This window comes from Hemiscyllium ocellatum, chromosome 18 (assembly GCF_020745735.1).
Source record: "Hemiscyllium ocellatum isolate sHemOce1 chromosome 18, sHemOce1.pat.X.cur, whole genome shotgun sequence".
Lineage (NCBI taxonomy): Eukaryota > Metazoa > Chordata > Chondrichthyes > Orectolobiformes > Hemiscylliidae > Hemiscyllium > Hemiscyllium ocellatum.
In genome coordinates, this window is record NC_083418.1 from 23,056,504 (window position 1) to 23,082,515 (window position 26,012).

A 26,012-nucleotide genomic window follows, 5' to 3' on the forward strand; every position below is an offset into this window, starting at 1 on the left:
TTAACTCAATTTATCTCTCCCCACCTGCTGAACTTCTCCAGTAATTTCTGTTTTATTCCATGAGACAATGCCAGAGCATCAGACACAGTTTCTTTTCTTTCCATTCCAGCTCAACCACTCAGACAGCAAGTTGAAATCTGTGGGCTATTTTCCTTTGTTGTGATTTCTCACCTACAAATTGCTTTGTTGGGAATGGAGAGAATATCAGCTAGATAATGCTCACTCCTTATGTCTTAGCAAAGTTAGGATATTCATAGTTATGCTATTACTGGATGAGAGATATCCTTAATAGTGCTCACCTCAGATATACATGACAGCGTTGAGATCAGCCTGCATTGACCTGCATTACAAAGCAGCTTGAATTTACTCTCAGTAATACTGTTGGAAATCCTTTAGGGATTGCAAAGTTGGTAATGCTAGGTCAGTAGATGTTAAATATAAGCAATGCTAATAGTGTGTGAAGGATTTGGATCAATTCACACGATGGGCTTTGGAATAGTAAATGGATATTAACGTAGGCAAGGCAACGTGAATCAGAATTATCTTCTGTTCACTGCTAAAAGGCAGGTTGAACCCACGTCACCACAACCTCCACTAGGGCGAGTGACAGTTTGCTCTCCTGTTGAAATGAGGATCAAACCCCATGCTGTTGGCACCAGCCACATCGTCCATCCAATCAAGTGGGCAACTGAGGCGTCTGATTTGGAATCTCCCCCCACCCCTTACTGATTTCCAGTGATGTATATTGGAAGCATTTACAAATGAGTGCTCAACCTGTTTGGCTGTGATTTGAATACACTTTCCTTGGCTGAGAATTTCTGTTGTTGGGTTTGAATCCCCAGCTTGTGGCTCAGAGACACTGACCCTACTCATGGCAACACCATTCAAATGTGTAACGTAAAGGATGCCATCACTGGCTAAGAACACTGCAGGAGACTTCAGGTTCAAAACCACCTCCAGAGAATTGATTATGGAACTTGGGTGATTCCTGATGGAATGTTGCACTTCAAATGAAATGCTAAACATTGACTGCCCTCTCAGATGGATCTAAAAGACCCAATGCAATTAGTTGAAGAAGGGCTGGAGAATTCTTCCCGTGTGCCAACTAATGTTTCTCAACGAGCTCCTAAAGCAGATCATTAGTTTCACTGAAATAAAACCCGGGTCCCTGGTGCTGTGAGGCAGCAGTGCTAACCACTGAACCACCATGCCACCCCGATCCCTGCAGCTTTGTTCTTACTGATTTCTAAAAGATGTCAGAGCAAACGCATGGGTTTTTCATGCACCTACCTTGTGGCAGTTTTCACGTTCTGTCATTTTTTTCCAAGCAATCTTTCCCCAGCCTGGACTGTCTATGGAGCTTAAAGCCACAAGTGGCTCTATCCATGTTAGGACCCAAGTTTCCAAATAATAGAATATCATGTACCATCATCATAGCCTTCACACATGACCTTAGAGCGTGAGAAGCTATTTAACCCCTGTGCACATCGCACTCAAGTCTGTTCTCACTCAAAGTTAACTTACTTCATTTCCAGACTATTGGATGTCCATCAAGAGTGATCATTTTGAATGTTTCCCTCAAAACCCCTTCCCCTCCAGGTTAATGGTTGCCCCTGCTGAGGTTAGCCCACTCACCATAGCCCAGCGAACAGACTTTCTGGTGGATACAGGTTGAAGGCCAACAGGTAAAAAATGATAAAACACTGTTAGAAATTTTAAAATAGCAGTAGTCAAGATGAATGGCTTCTCAACAAAAGTAGTAAGAGTTCCATTGTTTGAAAACATTTGCTTTTGGGAATTGAATTGAAAAAGGTGACTTAATATCCCAGAAAACACAATGGTACCTCTACCACAGGATAGGTTTTTGGATTCGGGTGCAGGGTATGGGAGTGGAGGGCTGGATACATTGGGAACATGCTTATGATTAAGATGCTTAATGGTTCTTTTACAAAAATCATACATGCTGAGTCATAGAGTCATACAGCATGAAAATAGGCTTTCAGTCCATGCCAAACATATTCCCAAACTAAACTAGTCCCACCTGCCTGCATTTGGCCCATATATTCCTCCAAACCTTTCCTATTTATGAACTTATACGACATTGTATAAACATTGTAACTGCATCTGCATCCACTACTCCCTCTAGCAGTTCATTCCACACATGAACCATTCTCTGTGTAAAAAGGTTGCCCCTCACGTCCTTTTTAAATCTTTCTCCTCTCACCTTAAAATCATCCGTCCCTTGTTTTGAAAACCCCACCCTTGGGAAAACACCCTTGTTATTCACCTTATCTGTGTCCCCCATGATTTCATAAACCTCAATAAGGTCACCCCTCAACCTTTATTGCTCCAGTGAAATATTCCAGGCTTTCCGGTCCATTTTTATATCTGAAACTCTCCATTCCCCACAATCTTTGTGAATCTTTTCTGAACCCTCACCAGTTTAATAACATCCTTCCTATAACTGGGCAATGAGAACTGCACTCAGTACTTCAGCAGAGGACTCACTAACGTCCTGCACAACCTCAACATGATGTGCCTGAGATTAAACAGTTAAGATATGGACTGCTGATGTACCCCTGGAATTTCAATTTTTAAGATTTTTCAATGAAAATTATCTCAATAATTTATGATATACAATAGGAACAGAGTTCACAAAAAAAAAGCTTGATGGCTGTACTGGTCTTTTCTTCTTCTGCGTTGCCCTATGTGTTGTACAGGCCATAAATATTAATTTAGCTCATAGCTTTCCTGATAGGATTTAAATATTCATGAAGAATTTCACATCTTTACAGTTTTCTGAAATCATTTTGCCCTTTCATAACGTGACTAAGAAAAAAATGTGAATAATTATTTCCAATTCACAAACACTTTTAGAACATATACCACAGATCCTCATGGAATTTCTCGTGAGTCAGAGATTATTCCGTTCCAGGGTAAACTGAGATGATGCAGTGTGGGTTAAGTACAGAGGTTGAGGAAGAATTTGCGTGTTGAGTGAAGGAATTTGTTATAATTTTTGTATAAGTTTTGTATGGCACCAATAAAACAAATGTTATATTCATGGAAATGAAATTAATACTTTACATACATCTGGAGTTGTGAATGTTTCTGCTGCTGGATAGGACCCCAGTTAAGCTGGCTGCTTTGTTCTGGATGTTACAAAGCTTCTAGAGTGTTTTTGGAGCTGAACTCTTCCAGGCAACTAGGCAATGTTTCTCCACATTCCTGATTTATGACTTTCTGATTATGGATAGGATGCTACAAGCAAAAAACTTAGTTCAATCACTTTAGAACCCCTTCCATGTGCTCTACCCGAGCCTGTCATCACATGGTTGCTTCCTACACAGCCAACCCATTCTCACCTACTCACAGTCCCCATTATCAGCTTTTCTTCCTCTCTGGTTTACCATTATCCATCCCTTTGTCTGCCTAAGTGTCATTCTCTCTCTGTAGGCTTTATCTTCTCCTATCCACTTGTTTGCTCTTCCCCTGTCTTCAGCATATTTTCTGATTTTTCTGAACTACTATCAGTTCTGTAGCAGGGTCACTGGACTTGAAACGTTAACTCTGATTTCTCTCTGCAGAAGTTGCCAGACCTGCTGAGATTTTCCAGCAATTTCTGACTTTGAATTGCAAGTTACTCTGACTTGGTGCTGGTTTTTATTTCTTCTTGCATGGGATGTGGGCAGCCTTGGCAAGGCCAGTGTTTGTTGCCTATTCCTAATTGCCCTTGAATTGAGTAGCTTGCTAGGCCATTTTGGAGGGCAGTTAACAGTCAACTACTGAGGGTCTGGAGTCACATGTAGGCCAGGCTCTGTTAGGATAGCAGATTCTTCCCAGGAAATTCATTAGTAAAGCAGATGGCCTTTTAGGGAAAATAAATGATAGTTGTTCTAGTCACCTGTACTGCGATATTCCAGACTTATTAATTGAATTTAGATTCCACCAGATGTCACAGTGGGATTAGAACCATTTCTCCACTGCATCAGTTTGATCCATCTAAATTACTGTATGCGACTGGGGAAAACTCACATACATGGTGAATGGTGGGCTGGAAACAATTTAATGAAAATAAGATCAGAGAGAGATTGATGTAAAGAAGAAACACAAGTTTATATTTACACAACATTTTGCCTGACTACTGGATGTCTCCCAGCACTTTACATCCATTGAAGTACTTTTGAAGTGTAATCACTATTGTAATGTAGGAAACATATATAGGAATGTGATAATTACAGTACTAGATAATGTATGGTAACAGTCAGATAACCTGTACATTTGATATGTTGCTTAAGGAGTAAATATTGGCAGTACATCATCACTGCACTCAATTGAACTATTGCCATGAAATCCTTTACGTTGCAGACAATAGAGAGGGCATCAATTTAATATTTCATCTGAAAGTTTGACAGTGTAGTATTTCTCACTACCATACTGCCATTTAAGACCTGATTTATGTACATACACACATATAGAATCCACAGTGTGGAAACATGCCATTGAGTCCACATCAGCCCTCTCAATAGCATCTCACCCAGACCCATCTTATCCCTGTAACCCTGCAGTTCCCACGACTAACCCACCTAGCCTGCACATCCCTGGACACTACAGGCAATTTAGCATGGTCAATCCACCTAACTGGCACACCTTTGGACTGTGAGAGAAAAGCGGAACACACAGAGGAAACCCTTGCAAGACATAGGGAGAATGTGCAAACTCCACACAGACAGTCACCCGAGACTGTCAAACCTGGGTCTCTGGTGCAGTGAGGCAGCATCACTAACCACTGAGCCACCATGCCACCTTTACATATAAACGAAGAGCAGGAGTAGGCCATTCAGCCCCTCGAACCTGCTCTGCCATTCAATAAGATCATGGCTGATCTGATTGTTCCACATTCCTGTCAAATCCTGATAACCTTACAACTCAAAAGTATCGATCCAACTGTACCTTAAAAACATGGAAATATTCTGCATCCACTGTCTGTTCAGAAAGAGAGTTTCATAGTTTGACAACCCTTTTAGAAAAAAGACTTCTCATCTCTGTCTTAAAAGGATGAACTCTTATTCTTAAACAGTGATCTCTAGTTCTAGGTTCTTCCATAAGAGGAAATATTCTCTCCACATTTACCCCCACCAAGACCCTTCAGGATCTTAAACGTTTCAATCAAGTCACCTCTAACTCTCCTAAACGTCAAGAAACACAAGTCTGGCCTGACTAACTTTTCCCCATCGGAAACCAATACATCCCTGGTATCAGTCTGGTAAATGTTCTCTGAATTGCTTCTAACCCATTTCCTTATTCACTAAATAATGGTGATCAGAACTGGACACAATAATTCTGGAATGGTCTCACCTGCACCTGTATAACTGAAGTATAACCTTTCTGTTTTTGTGTTCATTCCCATCACAATAAACAAGAACATTCTATTGGCTTTGCTTATTACTTGTTGTGCCTGCATGCTAGCCTTTTCTGATACGTGCACTAGGATACCCATTTTTCTTTATATCTCAGAGGTCTGCAAACTATGACCACTTAGACAACATGTTTCTTTCTTATTCTTCCTGCCAAATTGACAATTTCACATGTTTCCACATTAGACTCCATTTTCCAGATCTTTACCCACTCCCTGTATAATTTTATGGCCTTCTAAGTCCTCTTCAGAAGTTATTTTCTGACCTATCTTTGTATCATTGGCAAATTTGGCAACCATTCTTTCCAACCCTTCATCCAAGTCATTCATGTAGATTGCCAGTACTAATTTCTGTGGAACCCCACTTGTTACATCAAGGCAAGCAGAAAAAGACCACTTTATACCTAACGTCTGCTTCCTGTCAACCAACCAATCACCTATCTATGTCTATACACTCTTCCTTTCATCATGAGCATTTATTTTCCATAATAATCTTTTGGTGTGTTGCCTTACCCAATGTTTTCTGGAAATATCACTCACCAGTTCTCCTTTATCCATTGCACACATTACTCCCTCAGATAACTTGCTTCCTTCCATTTACTGATTTACAGGTATTTCTGCGATTTACTTGCTTCCTCAAAAGTTAAGACCAATGGAAAATAGATCAATCTATCTGCCATCTTCTTATTTTCCATGATTAATTCCCCAGACCAACTGCCTATAAAGCCATCACTCTTTTTTAAAAAAAATCAATAGAAACTTTTACTATCTATTTGTATATTTCTAGCTAGCTTTCTCTGATACCATAGTTTCCCCCTTATTAATATTTTAATCATTTTTCACTGTTTTAGATTTTGAAAAGCTCCTGATCTGCCATCCAGCTTTCTATAATTATGTGTTTTTTGCTTTTAACTTTGATATTATATTTAATTTTTTTAGTTAGTTGTAGATGGAAGGAACCTTTGAATTTTTTTTATTTCTTTTTGGAATGTACTTTTTTGCATTTCATGTATTCTGAATTATTCCATTAAATGTCTTAAATTAAATGTTCTGAACTAAAACTAAAACTGAGTTGACAGAGAGAGAGAGAGAGAGAGGCAAAGAGAGAGAGAGAGTAAGAAGAGATATACATAAAATAAAGAGGTATTTAAAATAAACAGATATATTGGTGAGCATGTAATGAATTTATATTGGTCCCAGAGACAAAAGCTCTCACTTGATCTGAATGAATTCTCGTTGCTGTGTTAAACTCCCTTCCAAAACAAGCTATGTTGACCAATTCAGCTCTTCCTGTGTAACGGGGTGTATAAATATCAGAAAGCTGCAGTCTCTGGGATCCTGACAGTACAGCATGATCAGCATTATCTATTTGAAGAATGAAGTTGCTGGGGCAGAACCAGAAATCCCTGGAAATCCTCATAGTTCAAGAGCTGCAGAACAAATTCTAACAAGATAATGATTCAATTCATTGATTTCCTGCAGGATTCGTATAAAAAGGTAGTCAATTATAAGATAGTACGACTAAAAGTAGGACAGATTAGCTTGTAGTTTGTCTAACATTGCCTTTTAAAATAGAATCATAACAAAGATAGGTAATGCTGCTTTTACTTTCATAGATGTGACTAGAATAACCAACCGATGTAACCTGGATTATTCTTATCCAATAATGAAATTTAGTGAACTCATGGATAATAATTATCATGGCAGAATTCATGCAATCTCTGTAGCTATTTTAGCTCCAGGTAATTCAGTCAGGTGGGAGATGATATAACATGCCTATTGAAGTAGGGGTGAAACCATTACACATTGCGGATACAATGGGTGGAAAGCTGGCTCACTAGTGAACACTGCTGCTCATAGCACCAGAGACCTGGACTCAATTCCACCTATGGGTGACTCTGTGGAATTTGAATGTTCTCCCTGTGTTTGTGTGGGGTTCCTCTGGGTGCTCTGGTTTCTTCCCACAGTCCAAAGATGTGCAGGTTAGGTGGACTGGCCATGTTAAATTGCCCATAGTGTCCAGGGAGGTGTGGGCTAAATGGATAAACCATGGGAAATACAGGTTTACAGGGATAGGGTAGGGCGGCTGGACTGGGTGGGATGCTCTTCAGAGGGTCAGTGTGGACTTAATGGACCAAATGGTCGGTTTCTCCACTGTAGGGATGCTTACAGCAGATATTCTTTTGGGTTAATACAGTTTGGTTAGATATGCAGGAAATGTCACAGTCCAACAGGCAGGGATATTTGATGAGTCAGCAGATCTTAAAGTCAAGAGTGGAGTGCTGGAAAAGCACAGCAGGTCAGGCAGCTTCCGAAGACCAGGAGAATCGATGTTTTGGGCATAAGCCCTTCATCACGAAGGGCTTAAGCCTGATGTTAAAGAGCTGTTACTTCACATTAAACCTGTCCAGGGTTCCTCCTTTTGAGGTCACAGTCTTGGATGCACTATGTATGGATATGCTTTGAAGAAAAGATGATAACTAATCCTTAGAATCAAGAAGTTATCAATACTTGAATATTGTAAGTGACTGGAGAAGTCCATCTCATTCATTCATATGCAACAGTGTTTCTGTGTTTCACTGCAACATGTGAAGGAGTGTCAAAGAAAGTACAAGGAACCTGTCTCCAAGTTCCATCTATTGTACGTAAGCATGTCAATAAAGTCCATAAGTTATCTACAAAGTCACAATTTACAGACCCCAGACAGCTAGAATGTATGGCCAATATGACACATCATATAAGTGCCATTGGAAAATAAGAATTCTTTTACCTCCATCCACCAAAAGGAATGGACAATATACATGAAACTTCAAGATTGACTCTCGTGAAAGTGCAAGTGACACCTCTATATGCATCTTACAAGAAATATGCTCAGGAAACTGGTGCAATGTGGTGCGTTCCCACACAACCCGTGAACAGCTTGCAAGGCATTTGGTATTCCTTGCAATTCCTGTAAGTATAGCTCCTCAGGATTGATACCTGAAACCTTTTACACCATTGATACAGCAGGATCTATCAGTATTGGTCTACAAGCATGCGCAAGGTAACAAATCCATCAGTTGCAACATTGAAGAGTTACATTCAGTTTTTTCAGAATAATCTTTTTAGAATCCCTACAGTGTAGAACTAGGCCCTTTGGCCCAACAAGTCCACCCCTACCCTCAGAAGAGTAACCCACTCAGACCCATTCCCCCTACCCTATATTTACCCTTGACTAATACACCTAAGTCACATATCCCTGAACACTAGACCCATAGAGTCATAGACCAGATGTCCCAACCCACTCTAGTCCCACTTGCCAGCACCCGGCCCATATCCCTCCAAACCATTCCTATTCATACACCCATCCAAATGCCTTTTAAATGTTGCAATTGTACCAGCCTCCACCACTTCCTCTGGTAGCTCATTCCATATATGTACCACCCTCTGCATGAAAATGTTGCCCCTTAGGTCTCCTTTATATCTTCCCCCTCTCACCCTAAACCTATGCCCTCTAGTTCTGGACTTCGTCAACCCAGGGAAAAGATTTTGTATGTTTATCCTATCCATGCCCCTCATAATTTTGTAAACCTCTATAAGGCCACCCCTCAGCCTCCAATGCTCCAGGGAAAACAGCCCCAGCCTATTCAGCCTCTCCCTATAGCTCAAATCCTCCAACCCTGGCAATATCCTTGTAAATCTTTTCTGAAGCCTTTCAAGTTTCACAACATCTTTCATTTAGGAAGGAGACCAGAATTGCACGCAATTTCAAACAGTGGCCTAACCAATGTCCTGTACAGCTGCAACATAACCTCCCAACTCCTGTACTCAATACTCTGACCAACAAAGGAAAGCATACCAAATGCCTTCTTCACTATCCTAGCTACCTGCGACTCCACTTTCAAGGAGCTATGAACCTGCACTCCAAGGTCTCTTTGTTCAGCAACACTCCCTAAGACCTTACCATTAAGTGTTAAATGTATAAGTCCTGCTAAGATTTGCTTTCCCAAAATGCAGCATCCCACATTTATCTGAATTAAACTCCCATCTGCCACTTCTCAGCCCATTGGCCTATCTGGTCCAGATCCTGTTGTAATCTGAGGTAACCCTCTTCGCTGTCCCATTTTGGTGTCATCTGCAAACTTACTAATGATACTGCTAATGCTCACATCCAAATCATTTATATAAATGACGAAAAGTAGAGGACCCAGCACCGATCCTTGTGGCTCTCCACTGGTCACAGGCCTCCAGTCTGAAAAACAATCCTCCACCACCATCCTCTGTCTTCTACCTTTGAACCAGTTCTGTGTCCAAATGGCTAGGTCTCCCTGAATTCCATGAGATCTAAACTTGGGCAACTTTTAAAATAAATATTTTTATTCAAAACCTTTTTAAATCTTCTGCAAAATATTTATATACAAAAAAGAATAACACCATCTAAACAGAAAAAAGATAGTACAACAAAGCCATTACACAGTACTATTGTTAATGAATGATCTACTATTCTACCAAAAGAAACGTATCTACTTAAACTAAGCTACAAACATATTAAATAAATACTAATTTAAACTAAATTCAAATAACTTAAATTAAATAATATCTCACTACTTTATTCTATCTCACTCATCACACCTCCACTGAGGCTCCGATCCCAGGGAGCACTATCTACAGTACCAATATACTTTCTCCCCCGTCTCCCCCTCCTGGGGCCCTACAGGCACCCATATAGATTCCCATGGCTATACCACGGCCCTAATTAATATTGCTGATAAGTCAGCTTCAATATAATTTAAAAAGGGATGCCACATCTTGTAAAACCATTCCATTTTGTGGTGCACCATATTTGTGAGGTCGTCTTGGGGGAGATGCTCCATCACCAGCCTACGCAACCCCATAAGACCTGGTGGTTTTTCTGGTGTCCAATTCAGCAGAATGTTCTTCCTTGCACAATGGGTAAGAATGTTACACAATCTCTTCATGTGTTCCCCCAGAGAGGGCAAATTTGGCAACCCCAAAAGAAGAATTACCGGATCCACATTAATTTAAATCCCCAGGATGTCATTTAGCTCCCTTACTATAGCACTCCAGTATCTCTGGATCTTACATGACCAGTAGCAGTGTGTGAGAGTACCTATATTAATGTTACATTTGGGATACCCTGATGACACTCCTTTCTTCAACTTAGCTCGCCTCTCCGGCACCATATGAGCCTGTGTAAGATCTGCAATTGCATGGCCTGTTTCCGACTGAGATTTTCTTGACATTCCCCCAAATGTCTTCCCATACCTCCGATGAAATATCCTCTCCTAACTCTCGATTTGACGTCCTACAGAGTCCTTCCATGTACCCCAGAGCGTGACCTTTCTGTAAGTGATATAAAGTACTGAGTGAAAGAGTACCAGTACACTGGAGTATTCTTTTCTCCATGGAGAAAGTGAGGTCTGCAGATGCTGGAGATCAGAGCTGAAAATGTGTTGCTGGAAAAGCACAGCAGGTCAGGCAGCAACCAAGGAACAGGAAATTCGACGTTTCGGACATAAGCCCTTCATCAGGATTCCTGATGAAGGGCTTATGCCCGAAACGTCGAATTTCCTGTTCCTTGGATGCTGCCTGACCTGCTGTGCTTTTCCAGCAACACATTTTCAGCTCTATTCTTTTCTCCATGTCTGATTTGCAACACTGGACCAAGAGCATGGTTTTCCTCTGTATATAGTCCCTTATCTGGAGGTATGGGGAAAGGTCTTAGTTGACTAAATGACATCAGGACCTCCCCCCTCCCCCTTTCTAATTTCCCAGATAGGAAATTCCCTTATTCTCCCATTCCTTAAAGCTGGAGTCCATTGCCCCAGGTTTGAATCATTGGGCTCCCACCAACGGGATAAATGGTGAAGTCTTAAACCAATTGCCCTCGGTTTGCCTCATTATTCTCTAGGCTTTCACCGTATTTAAAATAATTTGACTTTTACACTGCTGGGTCACTGATTTTATCTTGTCCATGAATAATAAATTAATTAAAGGACATCTCGATCACGACGTTTCAGTATCAACTACCAAGTGCCCCGTACCCATTCACCAACTTATGTTAAGAGGGTGCTTATGTGGTATTTCTTCAAATCTGGTAGATCCATTCCTCCCTCATCCTAAAGCTGCAATTTAGTGAATTTAATGAGCGGGTGCCTGTGGCACTAAATAAAGGACCCTAGCCAACCAATGAACCTCTATAACACCTGTCTAGGTAACAACAATGGGAGCATTCTTATGGGGTACAGCAGTTGAGGAAGAACATTCATTTTAATCAGGGCTATTCGGCCCAACCATGTTAATGGTAACCCCTCCCACCGCTGCAAATCCTGTTTTATCCTCTTTAGTAGTTGTACATAGTTAGCTTTATCCAGCTGGTGGAAGGAAGGGGTAATAAAAATGCCCAAATACAAAAAGCCCTTTAATGATCATCTAAACGGATACTGCGTTCCATCCTTCAGATTAGGCACTTCCACTAATCCCCCTATCGGCACGGCTTCCAATTTTATAAAATTGATCCTGTAACACGAGAAACCACCAAATAAATTGATTGTTTGGATTAGTCGAGGAACAGTCTTTTCCGGATTGGCCAAAAATAAAAGGATGTCATTAGCATATTGGGTGATCTCATGCTCCCCCAATCCCTATTCCCCCTTTGGCGCTACTATTTCAGGATCTCTCCTAATAGCTTTGGCTAACGGTTCAATCTCCAAGGTAAATAACAGCAGTGATAAAGGACACCCTGTTGACTACTACTTCTAATATTAAAGTTATTTGACTTAATCCTGTTTGTAATGATTGCTGCCTTGGGATCATTATACAGTACTGCTACCCATCTGGCAAAGGATCCCCCCAGACCAAAGCGCTCTAGGACTTCAAATAGATACGGCCATTCTATCCAATCAAATGCCTTTTCTGCATCTAGGGAGGCCGCTAAACCCAGAATCAATCTTTGCTGGCATACCTGCACTGTGTTCAGTACTCTCCTGATACTGTTGGAGGAGCTACGGCCCTTAACAAAACCCGTCTGATATTCTTTTACAATATGGGGCGGGACCTTCTCAAACCTTAGAGCCAGCATTTGGATAGAATTTTAAAATCTACATTCAACAGTGAAATTAGTGTATACGAAGCACATTCTTCAGGGTCTTTCCCTTTCTTTAAAATGAGGGATATATTAGCCTCCCTAAGGGAAAGCGGCAGACAATCCTGTGTATAACGATAGTTGTACATCCCCAGACGTGGCTCCACTAACATGTTTATGCGTTCCTTCTAGAATTCAGTTGGGAATCCATCTGGCTCCGGTGCTTTGCCACCCTGGAGATGCCTTATTGCTTCCTGCACTTCCACGATAAAAAGGGAAGCCTGTTCCGTGTTTATACTGGAGAGGTCCAGATTTTCAAAAAAAGACTGCATTCCCATTATACCGTGTTCAACCCCCTCTGACTGATATAGCTGTTCAAAGTATTCCCTAAACTTAACATTGATCTTCTTCATTTCACAGGTAATCATATCAGCCTTCTCCCTAACAGACGTAATAGATTGGGAAGGTTCTTTCCTCCTAGTCAAATAAGCCAGATATCTACATGGCTTTTCGGGGTGACATGGTGGCTCAGTGGCTAGCACTGCTACCTCACAGCACCAGCGTCCCAGGTTTGATCCCAGCCTTGGGTGACTGTCTGTGTGGAGTTTGCACATTTTCCCCATGTCTGCGTAGGTTGCCTCTGGGTACTCTGGTTTCCTCCCACAGTCACAAAGATGTGTAGGTTAGATGAATTAGCCATGCTAAATTGTCCATCATGTTAGGTGCTTTAGTCAGAAGGAAATGGGTCTGGGTGGGTTACGCTTTGGAGGGTCAGTGTGTACTTGTTGGGCCGAAGGGTCTGTTTCCACACTGTAGGGAATCTAATCTAATCTTATTTCCAAATTCAAACAATCTTTGTTTGGCAAAGGAGACCTCTTTTTTTAGCCGCTTGTGTGTGCAATTAGTCAAGAGCAGCCCAGAGAGCAGTGACCCGCTGCAGCTTAACCAATGATGGCCTATTATAATGTTTTCTCAGCTACCTTCAGCCGGGCCTCCAGCATCCATTGCCACTCCACTCTTTGCCTCCTTCTAGTCGTCAAATACGAGATGATCAGGCCTCGTAAATATGCCTTAGTTGCCTCCCAAAGTATTGCCGGATTACCGCCCAGACCTGAGTTAATATCCCAAAAGGCCCTGAACTCTCTTCTAATATACTCAATAAATTTGCTATCCCCTAACAAAAATGCACCAGTGACGTGCATCCATTCCACTACCCTTGATTTTAGCATCTAAGTACACTGGCACATGATCCGAAACAGCTATATTTCCAATTTTGCATGCCAATGTTCTGTCTAAACCGTCAGTTGGCATAAAAAACATGCCAATTCGCATATGACCCTTGTGTGGGTTGGAATAGAACATGAAGTCTATTCCATTAGCGTGGAGGTACCTCCAAACTTCCACTAATCCCAACTCATCGCACATGTCCACCAATTGTTTAGATTGCGTGGGCGTACCTGCCAGACCTTTTGGCACCCTGTCAATCTCTGGGTCTATGAGGCAATTAAACCCCCTCCCCCTATAATTGTACGGCGTACCCTAAGATTAATTAATTTAGTCACTGAATCAATTAGAAATTTAAGAGGGTGCGCCCGAGGGACAATGTACATTCAAAATGCCATAGTCATCTCCATGTATTAGGGCTTTAAGAATGGTAAACTGACCATGTTCATCCTTAATCTGCTCTGTTACCTGGAAAGGGAGGTTCCTTCTTATCAGTCTCGCCACTCCTTTACTCTTAGAGCTGAAGGATGAGAAAAATACCTGCCATAACCCCCCTGCTGCAGTTTCTGAAGTTCCTTATCAGTTAGATGCTTCTCCTGCGATGTCCACCCTTTTCTTTCGAAGGCTTGATAACACCTTCTTTCTTTTAGTAGGCAAATGGCTCCCTTTTATATTCCAGGTGCACCACCTGAACAAATCACTAGCCATGGTCATCCAGGACAGCCCGTGGTTTCCCAGGAGGAGGGAGCTTATCTGAGGCGTGATGAGCTACAAAGATATTAACTCTATGAGATCCAAAAACTATTCCTATAAAAACAACTACAACTAAAAAAACTGCATTTAACTGAAGCAAACCTCCAATTCGCTTGAGATCTTTCTCCTTGCCCATGGGGGGCACCCCTCCCAATCCTTACGACCATCTTAACTTCCTCTAGCTGAGGCCATGTGAAATGCAACACGGCTGAGTACCTCAAGGAATACTGAATGTTCAGGTCCCTTAATTCTTTCTCAACATCATCAAATGTCCTTCTCTTCTTAATTAGGGCTCCTGAAAAGTCATGAGAAAGCATTATCTTTGAGCCTTTGTACAGTAAAGCTCGTGAATTCCTTCCCAATCTTCTTGCTGTTTCAACTTTTTTTTAGATTACTTACAGTGTGGAAACAGGCCCTTCGGCCCAACAAGTCCACACCGACCCGCCGAAGCGCAACCCACCCATACCCCTACATTTACCCCTTACCTAACACTACGGGCAATTTAGCGTGGCCAAGTCACCTGACCTGCACATCTTTAGACTGTGGGAGGAAACCGGAGCACCCGGAGGAAACCCACGCAGACACGGGGAGAACATGCAAACTCCACACAGTCAGTCACCTGAGTCGGGAATTGAACCCGGGTCTCAGGTGCTGTGAGGCAGCAGTGCCACCGTGCTGCCCACTAATGGTTTTTCTTTATAATATAGGAGCCCCACGAGGACCGCGTGGGGAAATGGGTCCAGCCCGGACCTGGGCATTGCGATCCAGTGGGCCCATTCCATGCTTGCTAGGCCCGACTCCAACGCCAGCCCCAGGAACTTCGGGAGCCACCCCTGCAAAAAGCTGATGAGCTCCTCGAATTGCAGAAGACCCACAATCCATAAGGTTTTCCTTTTCCTTTTATTTTCCAGGCTATCGACTTGACCCTGAAGGGTTCAGATCCTTCCTTCCGAGACCTCCGTCACGGTCTCCGATGCCACGTTCCTCTCCTCCTCCACTGCCTCCATTCTTCGATCCAGCAGCTGGATTTACTGTTCATGTATTTTCAGCATGGCAGATAGTGACTCAACTGCAGCTTGAATCCACTCTCGGAGCTTGGCAAACTCTGAGAGGAAATGCTGCTGTCCTGCTGGATCCAAAGGGGCTGCTTTGGGAGTTTGAACACTGTTTGCAGGCACCCCTGATGCTGTAGGGGAGTGCTGTGTCTGCTGTGCTCCTTTAGACCCCTTTCCTTATTCAACTTCATCCTGGCCTTAAAGCTGTCCCACACGATTTCAGCAGCTCCAATAGTTAGCAAGTTTAAATTAATACTTTTATGTCCTGAGGTGGTTGATGAGCTTGGTAAAGGTTCACCTTGCCCAGGGGTATGGCACAGAGCCAAGCACAGCAGACCACTCAGACAGCAACCATCTTGGATCCCCAACTATGGGCAATTTAGCACAGCCAATATACTTAACCTGCACATCTTTGGACTGTAGGAGGAAACACATGCAGACACAGGGAGAATGGGCAAACTCCACACAAACAGCCACCTGAGGCTGGAATTGAACCCAGGCCTCTGGCACTGTGAGGTAGTAGTGCTAACTACGGAGCCACTGTGCCACTCCAAATTGTTGGGAGTTTATCCATCAACAATAGAGGGAACTTCTCCGACACGAGAGTGCTTTTGAGACTCTGTACAAGATTTCCACTGATATTTTCCATCTCCAAGGACATGCTTTCACCCTGCTGACTGATTTAAGGTAATTTTTGTGCAACAAATCAATGATATCCCTAATGCAACCATTGTTGCATTGATCACCATAATCAATGTATTCAATGGGCATTAACAAACTGTCAGATAGCAGTCTGAAACATTCTAGTGCACCCTTGTAAGACATTTAGGAAGGGAGTGTTCAACATTTTTGACTCTTCTCTTCCTCCCCTCAGTTGAATGGTCCCACAGAATCCACTGCTCAGTCAAATTCAGGATATTGAAGAAACTGGCCAAGATTTTTGTGTAGCTATGCCAAATTCCTGGTTTGCTCCTTAAAGCAGTGACTTAACCTCACTGGCAGTCCTCCTGTTTGAAAGTTAAACCAACTCAGTTCTTCCCTCAAACATTCCCACCTCCCAACCGAAATGGATCCAGAGGCATGGTCAGTATCCAGACTTGAGCCATGACACAACATAAGAGTTTGAGGTTTTCATTCAAACACATGGGTACATGTAAAGATATGTGCCCATAAATGTGTGCCCACCTGAGATCATATGATGTTGTAATGAGAAATGGTCAAGCCTGCAAAGACATAGATGATATATATAAACTGTATATAATCGACCCCACATGAGGAATGGAGTGCTTTATTTCCCCCTCCAATTCTATTTTGATTTAGTCCCTACCCACCCTTCACCTTTTTCAGGTGAGCATTGTTCGCTCTGGACTTTGCTTGTCATTGGCCGCACCGGTGACTTTTTGGTAGTGGAATGTTAATAAAGTTATTTTCACTTGGCATTTTCACTGTATCTTGCACCTGGGCAGACACAAACAAAGAAAAAGAAAAAGATGTATAATCAACGGCTCATCGCAAAGGATAATGCCTTGGATACTGAGAGAATTCTGCCGGATAATAGTCACACATCCACAATAAGTGATACACGTTTGTTCACAATGGTATGGGTGAGTTGGACCGAAGGGTCTGTTTCTGTGCTGTACATCTCTATGACTCTATGACTGATAGCAAACTACTAGTGAAGCAACATAGCCAAGTCTTAATGACTATAGAAGAGCTGAGTTCTCTACTGGAGGCCTGTGACCAGTGGAGTGCCACAAGGATCGATGCTGGGTCCTCTATTTTTTGTCATTTACATAAATGATTTGGATGCGAGCATAAGAGGGACAGTTAGTATGTTTGCAGATGACATCAAAATTGGAGGTATAGTGAATAGCGAAGGTTACCTCAGATTACAACGGGATTTTGATCAGATGGGCCAATGGGCTGAGAAGTGGCAGATGGAGTTTAATTCAGACAAATGCGAGGTGCTGCATTTTGGGAAAGCAAATCTTAGCAGGACTTACACACTAAATGGTAAGGTCCTAGGGAGTGTTGCTGAACAAAGAGACCTTGAAGTGCAGGTTCATAACTCCTTGAAAATGGAGTCGCAGCTAGATAGGATAGTGAAGAAGGCGTTTGGTATGCTTTCCTTTATTGGCCAGAGTATTGACTGCAGGAGTTGGGAGGTTATGTTGTGGCTGTACAGGACATTGGTTAGCCCACTGTTGGAATATTGCGTGCAATTCTGGTCTCCTTTCTATCAGAAAGATGTTGTGAAACTTGAAAGGCTTCAGAAAAGATTTACAAGGATGTTGCCAGAATTGGAGGATCTGAGCTACAGGGAGAGGCTGAACAGGCTGGGGCTGTTTTCTCTGGAACGTCAGAGGCTAAGGGGTGATCTTAGAGAGGTTTACAAAATTATGAGGGGCATGGATAGGGCAAACTGGCAAAGTCTTTTCCCTAACGTCGGGGAGTCCAGAACTAGAGGGCATAGGGTTAGGGTGAGAGGGGAGAGACATAAAAGAGACCTAAGGGGCAACTTTTTCATGCAGAGGGTGGCACACTATAGAATGAGCTGCTGGAGGAAGTGGTGGAGGCTGGTACAACTGCAACATTTAACAGGCATTTGGATGGGTATATGAACAGGAAGGGTTTAGAGGGATATGGGCCCATGTTGACAAGTGGAACTAGATTGGATTGGGATATCTGGTCAGCATGGACGGGTTGGACCGAAGGGTCTGTTTCCATGCTGTACATCTCTATGACTCTATGACTAGAAATGGTTGAGTTGCATATCCACAAAGTAAGTAGAGACAGTGCTTGAAATTCATTGTTGCACATGGTATCAGAAAGAGAATGCCAAACTTTAAAGGGAAAGAGGGCATTGTTTTCTTCATTTCTCTATTTTGTAACTAAGGATTGTACCGAGGTATCATTGGACCGAAGATAGTGCAGTAAGTGGTGATGTACAAACTTTTCACTGTTCTCGTTTGAATTTGGGTTGTTGCACAGATTTCAGATCATACAGCTGTGTCTTAAAATAGTATTTGTATCACAACAAGTGATCATTCTGGTATACAGTATCTGCCTTGCCTTCAATCACACTCTCAGTGCTATGGAGTCAGTCAGTGTAGTGTGTTCAGTCAGGTAGTTCTGTGCACATAATGTGCAATAACATCAGTAAGAGCAGAACTTAGGGGATCTAGACTGTTGCAATAGCTAGTATTCAAGAAAGTTAGGCAGCAACATAACATTCTTTACAGCACTTGTAGATACATGTATACTTAAACCATTCATTTACTTACTGCCATCCCTTTCTTCCGAGCAAGTTTTACTCAGCTTGTGGGAGATTTCCTCTCTTTGCTATTTATATTATAAGAAAAAGCATAAAAATAATCTTGCCCCTTGATGTATTAGTTTTATGGAATTGGCCATTGCCTCTACATCCATTAAAACCTTCAGAAAATAATTATTTTAAAAGGAACTAAGTTTATTGAATGATGGATGTATTCAGAAAATAACTGTTTCCTGTTTTGCAACATAAATCCACCAACATTGGCATTCATCTCTCGTCTACGTTGCCTCTGAAAGCCAATATGAAAATTAAGAATTATTTTCTCCAGTATTTGACTCATGTATGAATTTAAATCTTCTTGAGCAATATAATTTCTGCTGTTATGTCTTCTCAATATGATAATTGATTCATTTTTGCTTTGAAGGTTTTTAATTCTGTGATATAGCAATGATGCTACTTTGGATTGCTGTGTTGGAGGGTTTTACTGATTGAATCCCACTCTCTGCCAATCTAGAAGAAGAATCCGGTCCTTTATCAGTTTTTTTTCTAGATCAATCCTTTTCCTTTAATCTTAAACAAATACCTGCCATCTGTAAATAATGGCTCTCCTGCCTTTTCTGCAGCCTCTATAGTCTCCTAACTTACTTCTTCCATTAGACTTTGCTTAGGCTTCTAAATTGCCTCTTTATCATTTTATTTCAAGATTTTCAATGTTCCAGGGTCTGCAACTTCATTTTAAATTGCTTCCGAAGACCCTTATTTCCCTTACTGTAGCAGTGCCTCACAGCGCCTACTCATTATGATGGTGACGCTCTGTATGAGCTATAACTACTTTGTTTACTTTGAGTTTTCCAAGCTTGCTCCATTTCTTAATGTTTTCTGTATTCCCCCAGGGATTTCAACCTTAGGTAGTTTCCAATGTTCTTTTGCTGTTTGGCTGAACTCTGGCTCAGGACTGTTCCTACACACCATTGATTTTGAGTCCATTTGGCATCACCATCGTGAGTAGTGCTGAAGGCACTCTTCAGTGTTAGCCCTTTCAAACCCTTACTCCTTTATTATTCAACATCAACCTAGAACACCATCTTGTTGGTGTGCAATAATAAGCATGACTGTCATTTGTTGGAAAATAGATTGCAAGCCATATAAATCCATCATTTTGACTTCCTTTGAAGTAGTTTCATTTCTTAAAATCACAATCATAACTTCAAATTAAACTTCCTATGACAGTTGTGGCTCAGTTGGTAGCATTCTGGCCTTGGCATTGCAAGTCCAATTCTCACTCCAGGACTTAAGCACAAAATTCAAGGCTGACACTACAGTGCGGTGTTTAATGAGAGCTGCATTGTTAGAGGTGTCTGTCTTTTGATAAGGTGAGATCTCATTCCCTTTTAAGCGTGAGTGTTACATTCTCTGGCACTAATTTGAAGAAGGATGGTGAATTATCCCTCGTGTCCTATATGTGTATACTTCAATGAATATCACTAAGATAACTTTCTGCTGTTTGTGAGAGGTTCCTGTGTGTAAATTGCCTTCTGCATCTCCTATAGTACAGCAATGATAACATTTCAGTAAGTTACTCTCTGTGTGTACAGAACAAGTAGCAACACTTTAGGGAAAAACATATCAAATAACACAACAAAAATTTAAGTAATGTGCACACCAGCTCATCCATCAACATTTGTGTAATGCTGTAATTTTGGGTCTTGCATGCTGAAATTTTCATTCAATCACCACATAATTGCAAGCATTTCCTTAGTACCTGTAGGTCAAATCAACCCTAAAGGAGACTTCACACTGAAACAAATTGCTTTCAATACACCAGATGAAACATAAAATTTAATAAGGCAAGGCAGAAAGGAAATAAGGTTACAAATTGAAATAGAATTCTTACAATGCTTGGAGTTCTGGAATTGTAGAAATCAAATTAAAATTTCCATCCTTGCTTGGAACTTCCTAATAGCTCAGTAGTTCATGTGCCATATTGTGACTCAGAAACACATAACTTCGAAAAATTGTTAAGTCTCTAATCATTCATGTGTGTCCACAATGTTGTTAGTGCCCAGAAGTTGTATAATTTTCAAAGTTGGTGGTTTGATTTATACAGCAGGATTTCCAAGTGCATCTTACAGCCAATGGAATACTTCTGAAGTACAGTCACTAGTGTGAGGAAGGACATGTGACAGACAAATTGTGCACAGCAAAATTCAATAAGCAACAATGGGATAATGTATTGATAATCAGAATTTAGTGTTCTTGGTTAAAAAGCAAATACTGTCAGAAAACAATGGAATTCCTTTATTGCGGTTCAAAAGCTATGTTGAGGAACATGAAAAGACAGATGGAATCTTAGCTGAATTGTTCATTCATCTCTAGCTTTCTCAGTCTGATCTGAAATGCTTACCTCGGTTTATGTGTTGAGATCTCTAAACATATGATCTGTGAATCAGAGTGTACAACCAGTGACCCAAGGCCAGAAACTGTCATCATTGGTCTGGGAACAACAGCCATCAGTTTGTGAGTAAATGTGTCAAACTTATACACGAAGGCTACATGCAAGGATCTGTACCTAAAATGGAGGAGGTGGGGAAAAGAATATTGAAAGAAGGAAAGTTGGTTAATCAATAGAATATTAGAAAGTAGGATATATCCTTTTAAGACTGATAGCATGGACCTGAACAAAGACAGGAAGAGGGCTGGTGGCAGCTTTAATTTCACCAGAAGTTGACAGGACAGTAGTGAAGTGATGTTGTTAGTGTTATCTTTATATAAAACAAGGACAGTGGGTTAAGCTAAGATAATTAGTCAGTGGTCTAAAAGATTTTGCATTCAGTTAATTTTAAACACAATCAAGTCCAAACGAGCTCTAAATCTATCTCTGCTAAGTAGTCCAGTAGCTGGAGGCACAGGAGGGCATCTCAATCCAGCTATAGGCCATGTAGAAACTCCAGGACATTTATCGTACAGGGTGGATGCCTGGTCAGCTGGATGGTGCCATGTCCAGCGAATGGTAGTTGTCTTTTCCTTAGAATGGGGGATTTCAAAACTCGGGTACATATTTTTAAGGTGAGAGGAGAGAGATTTAAAAAAGACACGAGGGGCAAATTCTTTACATGGATGGTGGTTTGTGTGTGGAATGAACTTCCTGAAGAAGTAGTGGATGTGGGCACAATTACAAGGTTTAAAATACATTTGGATAAGTACATGAATAGGAGAGGTTTGGAGGGATTAGTTTGGGATTATGTTCAGCATGGACTGGTTGGACTGAATGGTCTGTTTCCATACTGTATGAATCTATGACTCTCAGAGACAGATAGGCTGGATCTTGAATGGAGGCAGAGGCAGATCTATCGGGCGTGGGGGAAGGGTTGGACGTCTGGAGAATGGGACGGCAGATGGCTGTGGACCAGACTCGGGGATTGGGGTTGCAAAGGTGTCAGATCTCTGGCACAGGGGAAGATGTTCAGGGTCTAGAATAGGCAACGGGCAGCCTGCTGAGGGGAAGGGGGGAGCCAGGTCCGGCAGATTGTGTCCAGAAGGTGGGTGGAGGCGGGGGGTTTGATGAAGAGGTGGTCAGATCTAAAAGTGGGTCTGGTATGAGGAAAATGGAGAAAACTGAGGGAGATCAGGACTGAAACAGAGAAGGGACGGGGCAACAAGTCCAGAGTGGGGGCGGAGGTAAAGAGAAGCCAATAATGAAATGGGGAAGACATTAGATTATCTGGAGCATCAGGTTCTGTGGGAAGAGAGGAGTGTGTAAGATAAGTATCTGACAGAACGCAGTGTCCACAGTCAGGTGGAAGTGTAGTTATGGTGTGGGAGTAATAGTATGATCAGTTTAATTGTTAGCCAGGAGTCAGACCATGTATTTAATTGTCCGACATTTCCTCAGAAATTATTTATTTATTTCTCCAATTCAGTGGAGACCTTCGGAAGGTTACAAGCGTAGAGGCATAGCCCAATAGAATCTTGGTGGCATTGAAGTGTTTGATTAGCCATGACTGTGATAAATAGAAGAGCCAGCTTGGCAGACTGAATAATCTATTCTTGTTCCTATATTTCTATGCTGTTATGAAAGGAAACAAAAACTAAACTCTCCCCTTCCAACCAACCACTTACACATAAAAGAGTAAAATGGGTAAAACAAAAAGAGGCAGCTTATGTTAGATACCAAGTGCTCAATAAATTAGAAAATTTAGGGGTGTATAGAAAGTGCAGAAGTGAAAAGGAACATGAAAAGGAAATTAGGAAAACAAAGTGGGGGCATAAAAATGCAAGTAAAATCACAAAAGAAAATCCACCTTGTTCCATAAATAACAAGAGAATAGGGCTGATTGGGGATCAAGTAGTACCTTAACGGGGGAAGGAGAAGAATTGGTTTGGATTCTTAACGAAGTATTTGCATTTCACAAATGAAGTTTGAAGTGGAAATTGTAGTTAAGAAGGAAACATATGAAATACTGGGCAAACTAGACATAATAAGGGAGAAAATATTAAGGAGTTTAGCATCATTGAAGGCAGATATATCACTAGATTGGAAATAGAAGCAAAGGGAGAAATATTGAAGGTTCTGATCATCATATTCTCGTTCTCTAGCTACAGACATCTATCAATTTGCACCAGTGTTTGAAAGGTGGGAAAGGGAGAGACTGAGTAAGTGCAGGCCAGTCACCAAAACTTCAGTGGTGGATAAATTAATGGAAAATAGTAATTTTATAAACCATCAGTTACAAAGAAAAAAATTAATTAAGGACAGTCAGCATGGATTTGTTAAGGGAAGGCTGTATCTGACTGAAAACTGAAAGAATTGCTGACGCTGTAAATCCAAAACAAAAGCAGAGTTTGCTGGAAAAGCTGAGCAGGTCTAAGGAAGGGTCCCCAGACCCGAAACATTGACTCTGATTTCTCCTCACAGATGCTGCCAGGTCTGCTGACCTTTCTTCAACTCTTCCACTGTTACATTGGCACACAATAGATATCGATATATGTCAAAGTCTGAACATATTACAATGTATTCAATGTTCCAAACTGATCATTTATCATCTATGAGATTAATGGACAGAGTATCATGAGTTTGATCAATTTCTTGAACAAAATAGACATTAGATTTCAGCCAGCATCAAAATCCACGCACATAAGTTAAGGTGTCAACCTCAACTTTTCTTTTATTGTCAAAGTTGCTCATCGTCTTACTCAGGAAGACTGATCACTTTCGTCCACACAAGCTTAAGCTCTTTCTCCTTGTGCTCAGTTTATATATAGACCTTACTGCACCATGAGTTTGATATTATATAGATAGTTCCCTCTCCTATTCAACATTTTGCAAATACAAGCTGTTTTTCCAGGCCCTCTCCAGATTGAAAGAAAAGCCACTATTGCTATTTTTGTTACTGTTCTTTTCTTTACAAAACAACAGAAAAGATTACTTTGCTGGCAAGTTTCAGTTGTCAACTACTTTTACTGAGACCTGGCCCTGTTCCAATGGGAGGGTCTGCTGAGATGCATAACTTTACATTTTAGAGTTACTCAAACCACTGTGCTTCTAAAATATTTTTAAAAATCAGGTATTTTTAAAATTTACGCAGATCATCAAAAGCAAAATTAATAATGTTATGACATTACATTAATGAAAAGTGAACTATTATTAGTAAATTAATCCAAGATAATTATTCTTATGACCAGGTGAAGAGGGTGAATCAGCTCTCCTCTTTTCAATCTCCTCAGTTAGCTGCAAAGGTATGCATCCTTTTTAGTACAATTATATACCTCTTTCCAATTAAGATGTCTTTAATTAGTTCACCAGAAACCATAAGGAGTCTTTTACAAGATTTCCTTGAATAGAAGAAATTTATTATTTATTAATCCCAAGGCAAAAAGTAGAGCTATGATGTCCAGCATGACAAGTGCAAAACTGAAAATGTGTCCACTTGAAAAGATGGATAGAATATATGGTTTAAAGTACTTAGTGTGTCCTTAAGGTATTTCAATCTGAGATGGCAATCATTGAATCGATGTCTTGTATCTTCAGTGATGGAAATATTTCAATTGTCCTTTGAGTTCTTGATGTTCTGACATTCTCTGTTATTCAGTTCTGTCATTGAGCACTTTTCCTTCTGAAGTGGCTGAGAGAGCATTTCCTCCAGTCCCAAATCCATCTCACCTGCTCTGTCAACAGCTGCTACCTGAAATACAAACTGTTTCTTTGTATTCCAATGTCTGAGTTTCTTGTTTCTAAGCATGATAATTGTAGGCAATGTTGTTCATCTTGAATATAGATACTTATCATGCAGGAGTACAGTGTATTGGAAATGAGGTTTTTTAATGCCACACTAGATATCAGTTTGCTGTTAAGGTCAATTTTAGTTCAAATGTTTTTGTTAGTCCACATTGATTTGATATACTTTGGCTAACTCATGTTGTCAGGTGATTGCTATGACCATTTTAGGTTAACATTGTATCTTTTTAAAATCCATTTAAAATCGGATGATAAGAATTGAAAATAGAAGTCCATTTTTATAATCATATTTATGGCTTTCCATTATATATATTAAAGGAAAACGCAACTCCGAATGAATGAAGTATTCATTTTGTGATTAATGCATTGTAGATTCGTAACACACAGTTTACAGCACACAGTATGGCCATTTGGCTCATCAGTTCTGCACTGCTCAACAAAACCTGACTACACAAATCCTATTTTCCAGTGCTTGCACCATAGATTTAGAGGCTATGGCAACGGAAGTCGATATCTAAATATTGCTTAAACGTTGCTAGCGTTTCTGACTCAGCCACCCTTTCAGGCAGTGAGACTGCCACTCTGAGTGGAACGATTTCTCTCCAACTCTCCATTTTGCTTTCCACTTCTTAACTTAATTCTATGCCCCTGGTCATTGATCACTCTATGAATGGAAGATGTGCTTTCTTATCCACCCCATCTATGTCTCTCAAAACCTTATACATCTTTATTAGATCCCTCCTAACCCTTGCTCTAAAGAAAGCAAGTCAAGCCTATCCACGCGTTCCTCACAGCAGCATGAAATTCCTCTGCACCCTGTCGAGTGCGATCACATCCTACCTATAATGTGGTGACCAGAACTGCATGCAATACTTTCAAGTGGCCATTTTATATATTAAACATGCTCCTTGCTATTGTATATTATGCCTTGGCTAATAAAGGCAAGTATCCCCCAGGTAACTTTTTAACCA